Source organism: Abramis brama (genome assembly GCF_963993115.1).
Source record: "Abramis brama genome assembly, chromosome: 6".
In the NCBI taxonomy this organism is placed as follows: domain Eukaryota; kingdom Metazoa; phylum Chordata; class Actinopteri; order Cypriniformes; family Leuciscidae; genus Abramis; species Abramis brama.
Window position 1 is genome coordinate 40,429,884 of NC_139968.1, and position 21,943 is coordinate 40,451,826.

A 21,943-nucleotide genomic window follows, 5' to 3' on the forward strand; every position below is an offset into this window, starting at 1 on the left:
ACACTCAGGAAAGAGTTTGTAGGCCGTTCTGCGTACACACTCAATTCAACAGCAATTATACTCTAACACAGGCCACTAGACTATATCATTACCTCAGGTTGAATGATTCTGATTGGTTAAGACATAGATAAACTTAGAAAATCTACACATATGGACATACAGTTTAAAGCATATCTCCATTGATTATCAGGATGACAACAGGGGTCTTGGTTTAGGCATGAAGTGACCCACCTAGATTCAAGATTCAAGATATATTTATTGTCATATGCACAGTAATAACACCACAGTTTTGCCCACAGATTAAAACTCTTACTTTTGTAAGAATTTCGGTTGCCATGCCAAATTTCCTCAGCCTTCTTATTGGGATTTCCTCAGGATCTGCTGAGTGTTGAGAGACCAGGTGAGATCCTCGCTGATGTAGGTCTGAGGAATTTAAAGGTTTTCACCCTCTCCATCTCTGTCTCCCCAATGTAAACTGATTTATGCTGCTCCTTCCTCCTCCTTCCAGGATCGATAATCATCTCCTTGGTCTTATGTACATTTAGGATGTTATTATTTTCCTGACACCAGGCCATCAGTCCTGCCACCTCCCTTCTGTATGATGTTTCCTCTCCACCAGTGATCAGTCTGATGACTGTAGTGTCATCCGCAAACGTTATAATCCTAGTATTGGTCTGAGAGACCACACAGTCTTAAGTGAAGATGGTAAACAGCAGCGGGCTCAGGACCGAGCCTTGGGGGATCCCTGTGCTCACAGTTCGGATGCCTGATGTCTGGTCTCCTACTCTGACTGACTGAGGTCTGTCCGTCAGCAAGATCAGCTCCCAGTTACAGAGGAAAGGTGTCAGTCCGAGGGTGAGGAGCTTTTCAGAGCCTCTGTGGTTTGACTGTGTTGAATGCCGAGCTGTAATCAACAAATAACATTCTCACATGTGTCCTTATCCTCCAAATGTGGTTTGCACCAGACAAAACAAATATCTTTTGACAAGATCTGGCGTTTAGGGCTGGATTTGACTATTATTATTTTTATCTGCAGCAACTGTGTGATGCCATGATGTCAATACAGACCAAAATCTTGGAGGAATGTTTCCAGCACTTTGTTGAATCTGTGCCATGAAGAATTAAGGCAGCTCTGAAGGCAAAAAGAGGGTCAAACCTGCTATTAGCAAGGTTTACATAATAAAGTGGCCAGTGAGTGAATTCATAGTTAAAGCTAAACTGTAATACTTACAGTTAAAGCTATTATTTTTCAAGAGTCTTATTTTGGACACTAGATGGCGCTCTAGTTATTAGTGGGATGTTGTTTTATTTGATGAAATTTGTCATGGTCTGTTAAACAACTGCAAATGAGAAAAATAAAATTATTCAATTTGTTGAAAATGTAATTTTGTTTTTATTGAATTTTTATAGAATTTAATTTTCATACTATTTTTTTCTGAATATGAGCATATTTCTTACACTTAATTGTAATGTAGAAATGTTCATTTGTTAGCAGTGTTGTTAGTTACTTACCCCCCAAAATGAAACTAAAGAAAATATTAACAACCATCAGTCATTTACATACTATCAATACCATGAATATTACAACAGTAAATCATGCATTTGCTTTATTAAAATGATTGTTAAAACATTGACAGATAAAGACATGATATGATCTTTAAAGGGTGTGACACCAAGAATAGCTTTGACTTTTGTATATCGAATCTTTACTGCTTGATTTTTTTTATTTTTTTTTATTTTTTTGGCAAAATGTAACTATTATTGGCCAGCTTCTTATATAAATTGGGATTTATAAGCATGTCCAACTTTATTTGCACACATACAGTATACTCATGCAGAGCAAAAATAGCAAATCTCAACTGCTTGATGGTTTGTATCGTCACAAAATATTAATATCACCCAGCTCTAATCTGATAAATGTGACTTTACTTTTACATTCTTTAAGAGAGAGTTTCATTAGTCCGCCACTGAATATCACACTTCAACAATCTCAGTGGTTCCTGTGAAAGCACTCACACCGCTGGTCTGGGCCCGGTTTCCCAAAGAGTTCTTATCTCTAAGTAGTTCTTAACCTATTCCTTAACCTCTCTCTTAACCTTATGGCACGATTCCCGAAACGTTCGTACGCTAAGTATATCTTCTGTAAGTCACACTTTCGTAAGGTTGGTCTGGACCACTCTTAGCTTTACCTTATCACTGTTGCAGGTCTATATGAATATAATTCTGAAGTTTTAATACACCCAGACAGTATTAAATTAGGCTAATTCAAGTGTTTTCATGCAAAGAATAAAATTGTCATTACACTGATTGTTGTTAGATTTTTAATTATATTATTATACAATATTATTAATTTAATTAAAACGCTCTTTTAAAAGCCAGTGAAAGCATAGGCTACTGTCAGTTAAGTCCTATTCGGACGCTAATATTGTTTCTCATGGGCTCGTCCGGTATTTTAAACATTTACAGGGGTAAGTCGGTGATTTTAGTGCCGTCCGAATCCATAATATCAGTGTTTTTCTCACCCAACCCGCGTAAAAATCCCTGGCCAAATTAGTACCTTCTGTTTTTTGACAAACAGGTCGTGTGGTAATTTAATTGCCGTCTGAATCCACATCTCTGAGTTTACAAGAGATTCAAAATTCACGGTTTAAATCCTTTTTGATCACTGCTGAGCACCGTACGCAAGATGTAAACTTTTATTACTGAAATGCTGGAAAGTATTTACAAAAACAATATTTCATCGCAGCTCCACCTCAGCGAACAAAAATGGGAAAGAGAAGAGAAGAGAAGAGAAGAGAAGAGAAGAGAAAAGAAAAGATAAGAAGGCACGTACATTTTTGAAAAGGTTATTGTGGCAGCAATATATGTTACAATTTTAAAATATGTAGGCTAGGCTATTATAGGCTATTATAGTTTGGATTATTTTTTATAATATCCAATAATCATAATAAATTGCAATTTCAACTATTTCTGAAGTGCTTCATTTACAAAGATCACCGCTTTCTCACATAAACAGCCCCTGCACGAGAGAATAATTGATCCTCGAGCCATCGATATCAAACAATTCAGCACCATCGCCACGGACAGCACCCGGTAACGTCGCACGTAAGAAGGTATATCTTAAGCAGCTTCCTAAGGTATGGTTCGGGGAACACACTTAGGAACATAAACAACTTTAGTAAGATATATCTTTCGAGCTTTCTTAGCGCGCTAAGAGTGAGCGTTATCGGGAAACCGGGCCCAGGTTCTTGAAGTTTGATCATTGTCTCTTGGCGATCGGCGCATACACCACATGACCCTCCTGTTTATCATCCTGTCAAAAACACAATATATAATAATAAATGTCCTTGAAGTCATTTTACAATATGCAGATATAAAACCAGCTTTAAGTGTGTCAAAAAAATTTTTTTCCTTACGTTTGTTTTTTAATGCTTGTAAAAAAAATAAAAAAAATAAAAATAAAAAATCCAATTCAAATGAAAGATAGACAGATTTGTGTTGGACTGTGATGTCATCAACTGACACAGGAAAGGGGTCATGAAATGAGAAATCAAAATTCCCTTGATCTTTTAACATATAAGAGGTCATTATACTATACTATAAAAACATCCTGTAAGTTTCAGAACTCAAAATGTTCTTGTTGGTCTAAAAACAGCTTATATTGAAGCAAATCCACACTGTAAATGATTTCTGTTGTTTTCACAGTATTATTGCTGTATTTTCAGTGAAAGTTTACTGTAGAAACAGTTTACAGTAAGTTGCTGTCAATTTTATAGCTTTTACATAATTTTTGCTGTATTTCCAGCTTTGTCACCGTATAACTATTTACAGGAAAGTTGCTGTCAATTTATGCTTTTCTTTGGTGGGGGGGAAGAAAATAATTACAGTAATTCTTATACTCCTGTTAAATTGATGACAGTAATATTCCAACAGACACGCCCGATAGAGGACATTTTTTGGTTTATTGAGGTTATTTCAGCTTAGGAATTTTATAATACATCGTTTCATAAGGTAACCCATAGATTAAGGCATTTAGCATATAGTTAAAAAAAAGTTTAAATTTGCTTTGGTGTTTTTTTTTTTATTTTATTTTTTATGGTTGCCAGATTTTGTCACAAACCCAACTAATCACAAAGGTTATTATAGCTAGCCTAAAATGTTTGGATGGGAGATGTAGTCCGATCCAATGATCAATAATATAGGCAATGTAAAATAGATACAAATCGATTTCCATGATTTATTATTATTATTATTATTTTGCTTTCAATTTACACACTTAATTACATAAAGAGCGAATTGCACAGGATATACACCTGGCAACCAATCATCTAACCGTCAGCCGTCACACTTGAATTTTCCATTTCATCCTGACTGAGAGAGACTTCGAGGACGGAGCACGCAGAACCAGCAAGAACTAGCCAGGTAAGACGTAAAATTGTATTCAAAATCTTAAAAATTTGTATTTCTAAATGTTTCACCACTACAAATGTGAAGATATTCGTTTTACCATTAACTGGAAAGTATCCTAATCGGTGGTGAGTTTGATATAAAGGTAAAGTTAAGGTAACGTTAGCTTTTTAACGCGAACATTCTAGCCATTTAGCCAAATACTAGTTATCACAAGGTTTGATGTTAATGTCAGTTATTAAGTTTAGAACAAAGTAATCGAAATGTTCTTGTTTCTGAACACTTGTGTGTAACTCGCCTGTCGCAATCGAGGCCTCATACAACAATGTTAACATGTTAACATATAACGTTATAAAGCTGGTCTGAGTATTTAATTAACTGCTGATTTACTGGGATTTTCACACACAACCATCTCTAGGGTTTACAGAGAATGGTCAGAAAAAGAGAAAATATCCAGTGAGCTGTTTTTAGTTTGAGTTCACTCCTGGTATCATGTTTTGTTCTGTGATTTGAATAAAGTATTTCTCAGTGCAGTTTCAACATGTCTGTTCATTTTCTCTGAACACTTCAACGTTAGTGATGGGTCGTTCGCGAATGAGCCGGATCTAAGAGCCGGCTCTTGTAGGTGAACGACGGGAGCCGGCTCGCATATCTGAAGAATTTTTAAAAATATAGCCTATAGAAATTAAATCATTATGTAGGCTAATAATGAAATAATGAATGATTTTAATTGTATTTAAAATAACTGACTAATTCAAAAACCAACAAAAACATAATTATATAGGCCTAAAGGCGCACACACATTTGTTTCGACTGTCTGATCAGCATCACATTCTGTTCCTGTCAATCATACACGCGATGTCAACCAATTAAACTGCATGAGGGAGGGCCGAGCTAACTCACACACACACACTAGAGATGCGGATAAACCGCGGATCAGGCGGATGACGTGACGAAAAATAATATTTTAATTAAATTCGGGCGGGTGGCGGTTGAACCAATCAAATGAAAAAAGTTTGCCACTAAGCAAACCTGCAAGCTATGCCCAGCTGTCAGTACTATTGGAGGAGGCCTAAACTTATCTTAGATGAGACCGCCTGGGTTATTTTGTTTCGATATTAATTATATTTTAAAACAGCCAATCGTAGCCTACTACCACTGTGGAATATGCATTTAAAAGAGAGACAGATTATGGTCTGATATGACTCAAAAATGACATCGGGCAATTGCAGCGCAAGATGTTCAGAAGAACGCAAGAGCTAAACTTCTACAAGCTCAATAATATCCACATTAAAAAGAAAAAAAGAAAAATAGTCAGACATAACTTTGCCCATTAATTAGATGTGCAAGGCAAGCAGGCTAGTTTTTGGGTTGTTATGGACAATTAAAAATGTGAATATTCACGTTGCACAGTTGTGTGGTGGACTTTCAGCGAGTTAAAACATATTTTTTAAAGAGCCGTTTGTGAGTCAAAAAGAGCCGGCTCTTTTCAGTGAGCCGAGTCAAATGAGCCGGCTCACGAAAAAGAGCCGGAATGCCCATCACTATTCAACGTGGTTTTATTCTTCATTACTTGTTTCACAGTATTCATCACATAATACTGAACACAGCGCCATCTAGTGGCTTTCTTGAGTAACAGACACAGTCACTGGATCTCATTACAGAGACTGAGCAAATAACTCCTGATAACATGTGAGTTCAGGGTGAGCCACTAGATGGAGGTGTTGCTCCTCAGACGAGACCACAGAGACAAATCACACTAGAGATTTAAAGACTTTATCGTTCCCTGTTGGAGGAAATGGAGCATTGATATGTTGTGTTTATGTATTTCACTGTGATCTCAAAGTATATTATAATGTGTCCCAAATCAGTATTTTCTCAGGATAAAGGAGAAGCTGTTTGTTTATTATTGTGGATAGAAGAACAAAAATAAATTAATGAGCTACTAACAATGTAAATGTCACCGGGTGACAAATAGGAATTTTGGGGAGCGGAACGAGTTCCCCTGGGGGGAGACTTCTGGTGCGACACCAGGCCGGTTCCGGCGGCCTGTCATGGCCGCCCGTATTGACAAGCGGCAGCTGCAGCGGCTAATCAAGCAGCCATTGGAGCGCGCGTCTCCAACGGGGGATTTAAAAGCGGCATTTTGAAGAGGCACGGAAGGCAGAGCGGTCGTGATTTAAGTGTGAGTTACGAGAGCAAGAGAGGCAAAAGCGGTGGGACAGCAGCAGAAGCAAAGACGTTTGTTAGTGTGAGAGAAACGAGTGGGCTTTGAATTTCGAATCGTTCGTCAAAACTGATGTCCCCCTTGGAAGATCATAACAGTGGATTTGCCGGCCCCGACGAGCTGAAGTGAAGGTACACTTTTCACTGTGAAGTGGTGTGTCATTGCAGTGTCTGACGAGTGAAGATTTAAAGTGGTTTGATGCATGCACGAGTATGGGAAAATTAAATGCTACCAGCACTCTGAAATCTTTGTCGGGGATCGTCTAGCCCGGTGGGGCGTCAGGAATTAATTTGAACTGCTGTGGGTAAAGCTCTGTACAGGTGTCCCAGTCAATGCCGCTGTGGTAAAGAAAGGAGAAGTTCTGCTCTGGGTGTCGTTGTGAAGATCTGCATTCTGCCATTGCTGTTCTGTGGTAAGAGAAGACTCAGTTACTAACTGCTGGATTCTGTACATTCTGTACTCACCATTGCTGTTCTGTGAACGGAGAGATCCTGTTATTTGCCGCTGCTTTCCGACTGCTGCTACCCTGTGAAAGAAAGGTGACACTCAGTTATCTGATGCTGTCCTGTGAAAAAAGAAAGCCCACTGTCTGCCGCTATCTACCGGTAGTCCCTTGTGTCCTGCTTACCACCTACTGTCGTCTGCTGGACCTTAGCTGACGGTCACTGCCCTCTGCCCGCCACATTCTGTCGTTTGCTACTCATCATTGGAAGGTCCTGGTCCTCTGTCCAATCCCGTTGACCTGTGAAGGAAAGGTGACACTCAGTTATCTGACGCTGTACTGTGAGAAGAGAAAGCCCACCGTCTGCCGCTACCTAGCTGTAGCCCCTTGTGTCCTGCCCACCACCTACTGTGGTCTGCTGCACCCTATTCGACGGTCATTGCCCTCTACCCAGCGCAAATTGTCCCCCCTTCCCCTTCACTGTGGTCCCACGAGCAGAGATACCCAGTCATCTGCTGCTACTTGCCTAAAAGCTCACGTCCTCCGTTCCCCCCACACTGCTATTCCGTACAAGTAGATGGCCAACTGGCGGCTGGCCTGAGTCTTCCTCCATCAAAGACTCCTTCGACCTGTTTCAACGAGCAGCCCCTACGAGGAGTTCTGTGTCAGTGACATTCCCTTAAAGTTGTTTTTACATTCAATAAAAAGAATTAAGCTTTTATATCACGTCGTTGTCTGGCCTCTTGGTGTACTTTGGTGTAGCTCCTCCGGAGTGGTGGGTGTCCTCGGCCCTGGACCCGTGACATAAACATTTACAAATAATGTTTTAAATAATATTTTAATAATGTAAAGCTTTATATGTTCCACACTTCTGAAATCTTTAAACTATATATAAAGTCTGTATTCCTCCAGGAGGCGCTCGATTTAATAAATGTAATAAAACATGGAGAGACTCTTGAACCTCAGAAAGAGAAACTTTATTGATAAAGGCAAGAAAATACATACAGCAAATATACAGCAGTAGTAAAGTGAGATATGTGGGTCTCTGCATTCATTTTTTTTTTTCTATCTGAGAGAAATATAAACAAAGACTAACAAATAAGATACATTTTTTTGAAAGTCCCAAAATAATCAAGCTCAAATATTCAGTATTATGACAAAAACACAAAACAGAAAACACACTTGAAGAACCTTTAAAGTTCAGCGTTCTGCTTTAGATTTCAATACTTCCTGAAAAAGATGAACATATCAAGGCATAAATATATCTGACATACATTTATACATGCAGTATCAGTTTGTGAGAAATGACATCATCAATCATGTACCTGATGTGTGAATATGTGCTTGATCTCGTTCAGCTCTTCTGGATCTGATCTCATAAACCACAATAATGACAGTAGCCACGCCCACCAGAGCAGAGAGGACCAATCGGATCACAGCTTCAGTAGGACCACAACAGTGGACAGAGTCTGAGGAATAAACACATCAAACTGAGATCAGATCAGTCAATAAACACTAATATCAGCGCTGACATCAACTAATATTTCTGAATACACAGAAATATGATCAAATCTAATCAACAATCTTATATTCGGTTGTATGTTTTTATGCAGTCCGTCATTTGAAACTATAAAATGATTCAACAATTCAATATGCAAATGGTTAATAAAATAAGAACATTTGAAGGACAAGACTAATGATCTTTACTCACCAAAGACAGAAACTCTGAATGATTTTGATGAGAATCTTTCTTCTGAATACATCATTAGATCTGTAAACATCAGTTTATAATCTCCAGCATGTTCAGTTGTGGTGTTTGTGATGGTCAGAGATCCAGTTTGATTGTCCAGCTTCAGTCTGTCTCTGAATCTCCCATCAAGAACATCATCATATACAGTGATTCTGTCGGACCGTTTATTGATTTCAGCTATTAAAGTGTTTTTAATACCAAACCTCCACTGAATCACATCATCATCCTTCATTTCAGTAAGATCAGAGTTTAGAGAGACTGAATCTCCCTCCTTCACTGACACTGACTTCACTTCATCTGTCAAACACACAGAGAACAAACAGAAACAGGGTTTGCAAAGATTAATACTGTTAAATCACTTTATAATGGCTTACTAAATTGAATAAAATAACAAAAAAACAAGATTGTGTATGAATTCATTTGAAAAACAGGTGTAAACGTTTTTGAACTCACCGAAGACAAAGAGAATGAAAATCTTGATCTCAATATTGATCAGTAGTTTATAATCTCCAGTATGTTCAGCTCTGGTGTTTGTGATGGTCAGAGATCCAGTTTGATTGTCCAGCTTCAGTCTGTCTCTGAATCTCCCATCAAGAACATCATCATATACAGTGATTCTGTCGGCCGTTACATTGATTTCAGCTATTAAAGTGTTTTCATCTCCAAACCACCACTGAATCACATCATCATCCTTCATTTCAGTAAGATCAGAGTTTAGAGAGACTGAATCTCCCTTCATCACTGACTCCAGTCCTGAATCATCACACACACCACACAACACAAACAGAAACAGGGTTCGTCACAGATTAATAATAATACCTTTTATTTTTTTTATTTAAGACGATTAATGATTTATAAAAGTAAATAGTTTGAAATTTAAATTTGAAATGAATACCATCATTACACCAAAAGCAAAATGAGGTTTGCATTTTTAACTGTATCTTTGTCCTGATTAAAACATAAAACATGGGTAAAAAGTATTTAACTCACCAAAGACATCGAGCCTGAAATCCTTGAACCTCTTGTTCTCACTGTTGATCTGTAGTTCATAACCTCCTTTATGTTCAGTTGTGGTGTTTGTGATGGTCAGAGATCCAGTTTGATTGTCCAGCTTCAGTCTGTCTCTGAATTTCCCATCAAGAACATCATCATATACAGTGATTCTGTCGACCGTTACATTGATTTCAGCTATTAAAGTCCATTCATCTCCAAACCACTGAATCACATCATCATCCTTCATTTCAGTAAGATCAGAGTTTAGAGTGACTGAATCTCCCTTCATCACTGACTCCAGTCCTGAATCACCACACACACACACACACACACCACACAACACAAACAGAAACAGGGTTCGTCACAGATTAATAATAATACCTTTTATTTTTTTTATTTAAGACGATTAATGATTTATAAAAGTAAATAGTTTGAAATTTAAATTTGAAATGAATATCATCATTAAACCAAAAGCAAAATGAGGTTTGAATTTTTAACTGTATCTTTGTCCTGATTAAAACATAAAACATGGGTAAAAAGTATTTAACTCACCAAAGACATTGAGCCTGAAATCCTTGAACCTCTTGCTCTCACTGTTGATCTGTAGTTTATAATGTCCAGTATGTTCAGTTGTGGTGTTTGTGATGGTCAGAGATCCAGTTTGATTGTCCAGCTTCAGTCTGTCTCTGAATCTCCCATCAAGAACATCATCATATACAGTGATTCTGTCGGACCGTTTATTGATTTCAGCTATTAAAGTGTTTTTAATACCAAACCTCCACTGAATCACATCATCATCCTTCATTTCAGTAAGATCAGAATTTAGAGTGACTGAATCTCCCTCCTTCACAAACACATCGCCATCAAAGTCATGCTCACTACCAGACACTCCTGAAAAACAGAGTTTTTCACAGATTAAAGCTTTAAAATCACTTGATGTTGGTTTGATGAAGCTTCACTAAAATACTTTTAATCATGTAAATGTGAAGTGATTAATATTCTGCAGCAGCTCAAAGACAAAAGATGAAGAATGAAAATGAGAAATAGTTGAACAGTTTTATATAATCAAGTGACTTTAATCTCAAATAAGAGAGTTAACTCTCAGTAAAATCACACATTAATTGATACGAGAATAACAGTGAATTTTAATCCTTTCTGACTAATTTAACCAGTAATTTATCACATCAGAACAGAAACAACTGAAACCAGAAAAACACATTTAAAACTCACCATCCAGACGCCACAAACACAAACAGAGCAAAACTAATTTGAGAAACATTTTCTTCATCGGTTCACTGAAAAGCCCACGATAGTAACTCTTAATGTCTGAAACACTCAGATTGATCTGAAAGACTGAACTAGGAAATCGCCTAGTGTTAATCTGCATCACTATTTGTACTTGTTCTCAATATGCAGGCCACAAGAAGTAATTAGGTGTTTTTTTTTTTTTTTTTATGTCACTTTTACTCAGGGCATGCTAGCTGGAAACAAAGGATTCCATTCATTATGCTAAGCTATGCTAGCGCCGACCCTGTCAAACTAAAACAATGCATGCACTGAGATAAAAATGCATTTGCCTACCTATCTAAACGTAGGAAAGAAGGTGAATAAGCCCTATTTCAAAAAAACGGTGGAGTGTTCCTTTAACATCACGAAAATCAACAAGCTTCTGCTGATCTTACATTTTCAAATGAATTCTGGCCCTGAATGAAAACTAATAGCAGAAGAGTGAAATATTGGATTAGATATCTGTATCTACTGGTGTGTTATTTAGTGCTGTGAGCTGTCAATCATATTTGACCTCTAACCTGTGACTCTTATTTGACTGTTGATGGATTCACTTTATTTCAGTGTAAAGATGTTTTGTGTGGAGTGGAAGATTGTGAGCCTCTTATTAGCAGGAGAGAAAATGAAGAAACGCTTCAGCCACAAACTGCTGACACACACAGAGACGACAAACATCCAGCAGAAGCTGTTTATCCACCGATAGATCAAACCAGACAGATGTTTGTACAGATAAAATAAGAGAAAAACCATTGCAGGGTTAATTTGACGCAAAAGCCAGTAAATGATATCAGTAAGTAATCTTTGCTTGTGTTGCTACAACAAGAGTCAGAGTTAAAGGAACACACAGTAACCTGTAAATGTAATTGTTAATTAAAGAAATTAGCATTTGGTGACCTGCTAGATTTAGTCTTTTGGTCTTTTCTTCTGAAGAAACTGAGAAGGCCTGGATCAGTGTTTTCTGAAATAATGATGAGCTTATATAACATATTATAATATTTCAACAGTGACGGTACAAGGACTGGAAAAACTACACTGAAAATATTGAACATTTTAGCGCACAAACATCTCCAACAAGACCACCATGAAGTCAGCACTCACAATTATTGAGGGAGTGGAGAATATCTCTGATGATATTATTATACTTGCTCCAAACCAACAGACACATGATCAGAGACAACATGCAGTCTAGCAGAGGCTCGAAGACTGTGGATTGACACTCAACATAATACACTGTGAACAAGCTAATCGTCGCTGTCGGGCGGAATCCTGTGAATGGTACGGACACAGACGTCGCTGCTGCCAGCAGTGTTCATCAAAGTCTGCGGTCGCGTCAAGCCTTTTGACAAGAGATAAGGCTTTAAGAGCTATTCAAATCTAATGATTGTGGTTACATACATCTTCCTAAACTCCATTTTTAAAGGTTTAAGAGCTATAAGTGAAGCAGTACAAAAAACGATGAGCTGAATAAGCTGTCTAATAGACGGAAATTAGCCTAATCTGCACGCAAACTTTACCTTCGTGGCTCACAGGCTTCCTTCTGCACTGAAGCATCACAACTATCAATTTTTTTTTTAACAAAACAGGCCTACTCAAATGTATCTAACCTAACTCTTTTTCCTCGTTATCATCTAAAAAAACAGACAGAGTTTTCCAAAGATAGGTTTACTTGGAGCCAGTAGACAGACCTTTTTTCTCCCATAAATAAAACCTGCTACTTGGGGTATTTTGCATGCACAGTGCCATCTTCGAGTCAGTAAAATAATAATTAAAACAATAATTTAATGCTGGTATCCAAAACATTTAATTCAATTCAAGTATTATATTAGATACATTTTAAAACTTCAATGCACACATATAATAAGCCTTGTAATAATAAGCCTAGTAATAAGCAGACATTTAAAATACATCAATAACTGATATAATAGTTTAACACAGATAAAATCAGAGTTAAGGCTTGCTTTACATGTTGCTCAACGAGGATTTCTTAATCGTTGCGAGTTGCGACTTTCACTCCTGAGGAGACAAAATGCCGCGAGTGAAGAAGAGGTGGAGTTACGAGAATTCTCAGACAGTTGAAGTGTCCAATGGAGTTAAGACATTTGCTCTCAAGCTATTTTCAACACTTTAGATTGGTTAAAAATTTGTAAAAATAACAGAACCACGTGGGGACTGACCACTAGCATCGATTTGTGAAAAAATATGAAATTGACAAAATTTGGACATTTGTTGGGTTTCCGCCACAGCGACGTAATGTTAATGGGAATGCTGCTTTCTGAAAAGGGGATTGACCGACCGCTGAAAGGGTTCATGCTGTGGTTGAGGCCAGAGAACCAGAGAAACACAGAAGTTTAAGTGCCTTAAAACAGAAAGTTTGTTCGGACAGGCCTCATAGTCAAGCTCCGCTATCAGCTGATTGGCTAAATTCCAACCCCGCCCATATCATCTGATCCGATTCCTATGCTCTCAATTGGCAACACTTAAACAGGGCACTTTACTTAAACGCAGCTTCAGTCTGCCTGATTGTCAGCTTCACTGCATACTGCTTTTCAATCAAGATAGGTGAAACCATCTTTCTTATGCTTTATCACTATGTGTTTTTGTCGGTCTGCTTTATCAATTCATTATGAAGTAACCATACACAAGGTTTACACAAACCAACAGGGCTGGGCAACAGCCTTCTCTACTAAAAGCGGCTTCTACAACTGCAGCTTCCTCCACTCCTGTCTCTACACTGAAGGCCATGGGGCGATAGTCTTCAGACGCTTATGAACATGTCTAACATCCCAATGCTCGAGCCATCCTTGAGAAAAGCTATGAGTGCTACTCCCTGATCTGTGCCTTGAAAACTATGGCTTCAGTAACCATTGGCCCTATACTGTTTATTTAACCCTTTCTAACCCTAACCTAGATTTATTTACGATTGTTTTATTACTTTAATATGTAGATGCATGTGTGTCACCTGTACATCTTCTTTGTTGCATGCGCAAATTATGATCACTATACAAAATAAAACATGTTATTAACAAAAATGTCTCTATTTGTACAAATTGCTGCACATTCGTTGAATTCTGAATTTTGCACACATACTGTTATATAAGTTGACACATAAGTTGAAAGCAATTTGTTTGTGGATAGTTGCCTAAAACATATCTGCAACATTTATCAAGATAATTGTGCGTGCATTTATTAATCATTATGATACCAAAATCATAATAAAGTATACTACAAAAAATCAGATGAGTCCAGAATATGAACGCAATACATTTAATTTCACGGTAAGCATTTTCCTCCCATAGAAAACCATTATATGAACGCTAAATGTGGCTTAATGCATATTAGAATGTCCCCTTATTATGTCGAAATAACGAAATATTTGTTGAAAATACAACTTATGACGAAATAACGAGATATTATGTCGAAATAACGACTCATGATGTTGAAATAACGACTTATGTCGAAATAACGAGATATTTTGTCGAAAAAATGAAATATTTTGTCGAAATAACGAAATATTTTTGGTCGAAATAATGTTTTATGTTGAAATAACGACTTATGTAGAAATAACTAGATATTTTGTTGAAATAACGAAATATTTATTTCGAAATAACGACTTTATCTCGAAATAACGAGATAAGATTTCTTTCTTTTTTTTTATCTTGCGGATCAGGGCTTTCGTAGATCTAGGCTCATGGTGTGGATTTGAATGTTGACCACATTAGATCTGGTACTCCTTCGAAGTGTGGGCAAACTAGAAACCCCACCTACCTCCTGAAACCCTCCCCCAAGTTCTATTCCAGCCGGAACCTCGGGATCATAAGGAGACGCCTCTGAAGCTTTCATCTCGTTTTCAGCTTACGTTTCATTCCGTACAAAACTTTCAACCACACTTGGGCCAGTACATTCCTTGAGCACTACACCCTGCTCCATACCCTCATTGTCCACCTCCACTGTTGAAGCCTCATCCACTTCCACATTAGGCTCAACATTCCCCTTGCGAGCCACTGGAGTACAGACGTACACACAGGGTCTGAGATCCACCCAATTCACTCTTTTGATGGGCCCTCTTTTCACAGGCTCCACCGAATGACTGGGCCCTTGAATCTCTATCACCCGGTATTGGGTCGAATGCATCCTGGATTTTATTCCTTCCCAGTGGTCGATTCCTCAGGTAAACAATCTGGCCAACCTCAATGGATGGACAATACATTTTATCCTGAGAATGCTCAATTAGCTCTGCTGCGTTTTTCACAGCATAGACCTTGGCACGTTCATGAGCCTCTTTAAGCCATCTCTGATGCACCACTAACCAGTCATGAGTCGGCTTAGCCCCCGATTCTCGTCCCAACAGTGCATCCACAGGCAAATGAGGGTCTAATCCGAACCACAGATAGAAAGAAGAATACCCTGTTGTCGAATACGGGGTAACGTTGTACGCATAGACCAGCTCGGCTAGATGTTCAGGCCACCGTCTTTTGGTCTCGAGAGGAAGTGTTCGTAGCAGCTCATTTAGAGTGCGATTAAAATGCTCGCACTGGGCACAGAGCACACACAGAGACGACAAACATCCAGCAGAAGAGTGTAATGGAGGCAAGTTAGTAAGAGCTGTGAAAGTAAAGCCCCTGGTCTCGAGGCGACTTGGTGACTGATGTTAGAGACTGCAGTCTTTATCGCCCTTGTTAGTGTTCCTACACACATCCCACGAGTGCTGTAGTTAGGACGATAAGGGCCCAGCAGAACCACCAATGTTTTTTTCCATATTGAAAACTTCAGAAGTTCCGTAACAAAATGTAGAATGTTTGATTCGTTGAATTGGTGCATATCTTCAGTAAAATACAGGTTTGTGTACATTTTATTTTATCTATAACATCATTACTTTGTTGTAAATCATTTCTTTTTATGCAAAGCATACAGGGACACAACCTAAACGAGTGTTGCTTCAGTCTTTTCACGTCATGGAAACACCTGATGCCTTGCATAAAATAAAACATTTTATTGGGTAAGATACTAAATCTAAACACAAACACATAAAATATGTCCGCAGAGCACAGTTTGTTTATGGCCAGATTATGGAGTCAGTCACAGCATCTTTAGGTTATGAGCGAAATGCATGACGGCAGTCTGAAGTTAGCAGCTCATCGTCGAACGCGAGTCCAGCTCCGGCACGAGAACCAGCAGCGTTAAGATGGAAACGGGATAACAGAGACTGGTCGATTACATGCAGTAACTTCATACATAATGTATACAAGATTGCATTAGAAAATCTTGCAGATATACACAATTTAATAAATACAGGAAGAATTACCTTGATAATAATGTACATTTTTAGAAATAATGGGTGTCATTCAATAACACTTTATTCACAAACTTGTTCTTAACTTCATTCTTATCTTGGTGAATTTGGAGGATTCTATATGAGCGACCGCATGCACAAGGTTTATCACGTAGGTAATCACAGGATGCTGATATACACCAAGAGCTCTAAGTAAGTGTTAAAACATGTTAATAACATGCTAAGAAGTCTATAAAAAATCCATAATAACCAGTGGTGTAGTGGTAAAAAAAGAGGTGGGTAAACTATAAATTCTGGTGGACCACGACGTGTATCCTGATGACATCGCTATAGGCTATCATTTGATGGTACTACCAAGGGTATCACTGGTTGTTCCCTCATCATAGGTCACACAATCACTATTCAATTCATACATTAATCTAAGTTCTTGTTAAAGAGACTCAAAAAGGAATAATATGGTTGAAATCTATAAAGTTTACTAAATGACAAAACCGAGAGATCAAAAATATTTATGAGAGATCGAGAGGGAGGCTTATATCCAGGGCTTCCAATGCAATGCACTTGTGCATAATGATTAGTGATTTGGGATTATTTTCATAGTCGATTAATCTGTTGAATATTTCCTCAATTAATTGATTAATTTTTTGGTCTATCAGAAAAATGTGGATCAGTGTTTCCCTGTAGAGGGAAAAGTCTTAAACCTGGTGCAGGCTTGACTCCCTCTGAATCTCTTGTAGGCCTACAGTTGGGTTTTGACATGGTCCCTACATTAAACCAGCTGCCTGTAATGAAATTAAAAAATCCCTTTTTTGCATTTTTTTAATGATTTCCTGTTGCGGCTGCGATCAAGTTTCATTCTCGCGCAGCTTGTTTAGTAACTTCACGAGCGTGTGTTTTCTGCTACGTGTGTGCGCCGTTCTCTTTGTTCCGTCCGTCCGTGTGCGTGTGCGTGTGTGCGTGTGTGTGTGTCGGCGCGCTGCGCTCTCTGCTCCGTGTTTGTGCTACGCGTTCTGCTCTGTCGTTAGCGGCTCAAATGCTCGAATCATGTACCGATCGGCGATAACGCACTGGAAAAACAAAGTCCGCTCAAATAACGTGAAATTAAGAGGTGGATAAATGCACTTTGGAGGTGGGCAAACGCTATTTCCGAATTTTGGGAGGTGCGTAAACGGCGTTTATGTGCGTTTAGCCTCCACTACATCCCTGATAGTAACCATCTGTGACAACTATAAACCGTCTAGCATCCCCCTAGCAACCTCCCAGAACACCCTAGCAATGCCCTAGCAACCACCCAAAATACTGTAGCAACTGCCTAGCAACCGCCCAGAACACCATAGCAATCACCTAATAACACCATAGCATACACATAGCAACACCATATCAACCACCCAGAATACCTTAGCAACCACCCAAAACACCTTAGCAACAGCCTAGTAACACCCTAGCAACCACCAAGGATACCATAGGAATCACCTATCAACACCATACCAACCACCCATAATACCCTAGCAACAACCAAGCAACCACCCAGAACACCTTAGCAACCCTCTAGAAACACCCTAGCAACTGAGTGCTGAGTTTGGCCACTGCAAGCACCACTCACATTTTCTTCAGGAAATGTACATTTTAGTCATTTGCATAAAACACTTCCAAACCATCTCCATATAAGGCATTTGCAGACGTAAATGTTCATACACTTTTAGTATTTGTGGTGAAGTGTGATTTGTTCTTAAAATCATTCATACGTACATTTCACACACAAATTTGTGCGTACACATGCTTAGTGAATGAGACCCAATGTTTAAAATAATGTCGTTTTTTTAGCCAATGTGGAGTAGTGCAGAAATTGTTAAAAATACATACAGTTTATATTCCTCCAGGGGGCGCTCAACATAATGTAATAAAACATGGAGAGACTCTTGAACCTCAGAGTGAGAAAACTTTATTGATAAAGGCAAGCAAATACATATGGCAAGTGGACAGCAGTATTATTGTCTTATCTGAGAGAAATATGTCATGTTCAGCCAGTAGAGGAGCTTCGGTATTAGAGACATCTGATCTGTACAATAATAACACTACAAGACATGTGAGAACCTTTCAGTGTGATTAGAAGTCATTTCTAAAGTCCACAATCAAATAAAGAAAAGATTGTAAAAAAAAAAAAAAAAGAAAAAAAAAAAAGGAAAGCAATGCGAATTATATTAACTAATATAGAGTAAGCAACACAATATTTGGTAATCATCAGAATTTATCACGACTAACACTCACATTTGACACTTTGAGTATTAATGAGAAAATATGTTGCCGTTTCTTCTCAAATTATCTCCTAGGGTGGAAATGAGCCACCAAAAAAAAAAAAAAAAAAGTAAATGCCAACAAATTAATATAAAAAGTCATTACAAATAAATTGAGATTAATAGATGATAAGAGAAATAGTAATATTGAGAAAAGGCCTGCAACATTATCGGACCCGCCACGTTAGTGGGGACCTTAGGCACATATCCTTCTCTTGGAAACAAGACCGCTTTCACCATACCAGGCGCAAACTCAAGATACGAGGGAGCAACCGACAGTGCTTGTAAACCCCCGATTCTTTTAATAGTACACCACGCAACGAAAACTCTCCATTTTAGGGCATAAAGCCTCCTCGTAGAAGGAGATCTGGAGTGCAACATGGTCTCCACTACCTCAGTAGAAAGACCTGAATCTATGAGCTGAACCCCCTCAGAGGCCAGGCCCACAGTTTCCACAGTTCCGGACGCGGGTGCAACACCGACCCTGACGCCTGGGAGAGAAGGTCCCTCCTGACCGGAATTTCCCACGGAGGAGGGACACAATGTCTGACAGCCACACTCGGCCCGGCCAGAACGGAGCTATCAATAACAGCCGAACCACGTCCCGGCGCGCTGCCTGCTTTTTTGCTTCTTGAAACCTATCGACGACTGAGTTTACTGAGTCACCAAAAAGGCCGGCAGGGGAGACAGGAGCATCTAACAAGAATTTTTTATCTCTTTTCTTGATGTCAGATAAATTCAACCAAAGATACCTCTCCGTGGCTGCCATAGAGCGGCCGATAGATTTCGAGACAAATAAGCTGCCCTCCTGATCTCCACTACTGTTTCTCTCCCTACTTCTTCACACTCATCATCTCTATGTCTTTTAGCAGGTCCGCCTGATATGCCTGTAAGACCGCCATAGTATGTAAACTGGCGGCCGCCTGACCTGCTGCCGAGTATGCCCTACCCACTAAAACCGATGTTGTTTTTACTGGCTTAGTGGGCAGCTGCGAGGCTTTCAGCGACGATGCAGACTCAGGGGAGAGATAGCTCGCAAGCGTCTCTTCCACCTGAGGCATCGCCGCATAACCATGTTCTTTTAAACCCATTATATTTGAGTATTCAGATGTTGCTGGGTTAAATACTCTAAATGATACCGGTCTAATCCATGACTTCGACACCTCAGTGTGGAGGTCAGTAAAGAACGGTAAGCCCCGCTTTGGAGGTTGTGATCTGGATGGCAGAAAGCGTTCATCTAATTTGCTTTTTGACTGACGGGCTTCCTGCTCATCGGCTGGCCAATCTAAATTTAATCTAGCAACAGCGCGAGTGACAGCCTCCAAAAGCTCCTCTTGTGTGTGTGTGCGTGCTTGTGGTGGTGAAAAACTTTCATTTTCATCTATTTCCAGGTTTACAACATCCAGTTCCTCGGAACTGGACTGTTGCTGCACCTGCACTTCAGCGCGAGCAGAAGAAACCGCCGCGCGTGCTTCTGACTCGCGAACTGAAGTGTCAGATCCAACGGGTAAAGGAAGAGATAGGGGATCTCCCGTTTCTAGCCCCGCCGTTAGATCCATCTGCGAACCCCAGTGGGACCCGAGCCCTGAGGAACGCTCGCCGAAGCACCCTCCTCAAAGAGTGCTCGGCGGGACCGGAGAGTTTTCATTGCCAGCCTCTCACAATGCTCGCAGCCAGCCCCCTCGAGAGCTGCCTGAGCATGCTCCGGTCCCAAACACATCACACAAAGCTCGTGTGTATCCCCACCCGTGAGAAAACGAGGGCAGGGAGTAACACACTGCTTAAACTGCTGCTTGCTCATTTATATATATATATATATATATATTGAGAGACAAACACACATCAGATAGACAGAACGATTTCACATAGAATGCTTGTGAAGACACAGAAGCTGACATTGTTTGGTTCAGGGGTGCTTTATAGTTTCCTGGTCAATGACGTCACCCGCCTATGACGTCTTGTCACGCCATTGGACTGATATTACGAGTGCTTCATGACGCAATCACGCAGAGGTGTTCCCTTAAAAGGGAAATAAAAACAAGTAACTGAGTTAATAAACCTGAGGTTATGGTTCTAGGTTCCTGTAACTTTACAGCAGTATGCAATATTCCCGAGAAAAAAGTTGTCAAAAATGTAGGTATCAAGATATCTAAAAGTAAAGAAGTCAGGAATGAGTTCAACTTTACTCCTATCATTCAGTCATTTGAAAAGAAACTGAATTATTGGCTAATGAGAGATATCGCTTTAGCTGGTCGTGTGTTACTGGTTAAAGCTGAGGGTTTGTCTAGTTTGGTTTATAGTGTTCAAGTGTTAGATGTATCCCCCTCGTTAATTAAAGTGATAGACACCAAACTTTTGAAATTTATTTGGAAGAGCAAATCACACTATATTAAAAAATAAATATTTGTAGGTCAAAAATTGAAGGAGCATTGAATGTTTGGGATTTTAAGACCTCTAACATGATATTAAAATGAAATGGCTCCAATTTCTTTACAAAAATTATATGGTATACAGTGCCTTTATATTTCAAAAAGGTGGTATAGAGTTCATATTAAAATGTTATTATGATATCAACAAAATACCCATTAAACTTGCAAATTTCCTCAAACAAGCATTACTTTCATAGACTCTTATGTAGTCATAATAAAGTCACTATATTCATAAAGTCAAATGGAATTAAAAAAGCAAAATTTTGAACAATTTAAAATTGATATTAAAATATATTTAGAAACAATATCCAAAAGTAAAAACTTAAAAGCAAGGAAAACTACACAGCAGTTTAATAGGTACAAGTTTTTTTTCTGTAAAATGCCTTTCTTTTTCTCTTTCTTTCTTCCTTTTTCCCCTTTTGTTTACCCCTGACATGTATCGTTATATATGTACTCCTGTATGTACATTATGTTTTGTTCTTAATAAAATACATTTAAAAAAATAAACACTGTGAGATCCTTGCCGTAATAATAAACAAGAAAAATAAATGTGCTGCTGCATGTGATCTGTAACACGAACTTTAAATGGTATTGTATATTTTTCTTGCAGTAAATCTGCAAACAGAAAATGTAACAGAGTTAGTTTTATGAGTTAATACAATATAAAAACATTTTTTAAAAATAATATTTTAGCTGTATATATTGTTTATACTGGAATATGTTGCAAAAAAAAAAAAACTAATTGGTAATAATAAAAAATAAAAAATAAAAAAATAATATGTTCACAGATATAGGCTATAAGAAAAAAGTAGAAATAAAGCTGT

General features: G+C 38.6%; 1 protein-coding gene and 1 long non-coding RNA gene across 5 annotated transcripts in view; one reads left to right on the forward strand and one right to left on the reverse strand.

Annotated features, from left to right (window-relative positions):
• Positions 1-11,174, reverse strand: part of LOC311084236 (uncharacterized protein) — a 36,330-nt gene extending 25,156 nt beyond the window's left edge. Inside the window, exons 1-2 of the mRNA XM_084116160.1 lie at positions 11,037-11,174; positions 9,280-9,579 (exon numbers count right to left, since the gene is read on the reverse strand). The gene's annotated coding sequence lies outside the window, so the exon portion shown is untranslated. The remainder of the gene's footprint in view (positions 1-9,279; positions 9,580-11,036) is intronic.
• LOC311084241 overlaps positions 1-21,943 on the forward strand; it is a 529,672-nt gene that overhangs the window by 31,840 nt on the left and 475,889 nt on the right. The gene's annotated exons all lie outside the window — the stretch shown is intronic.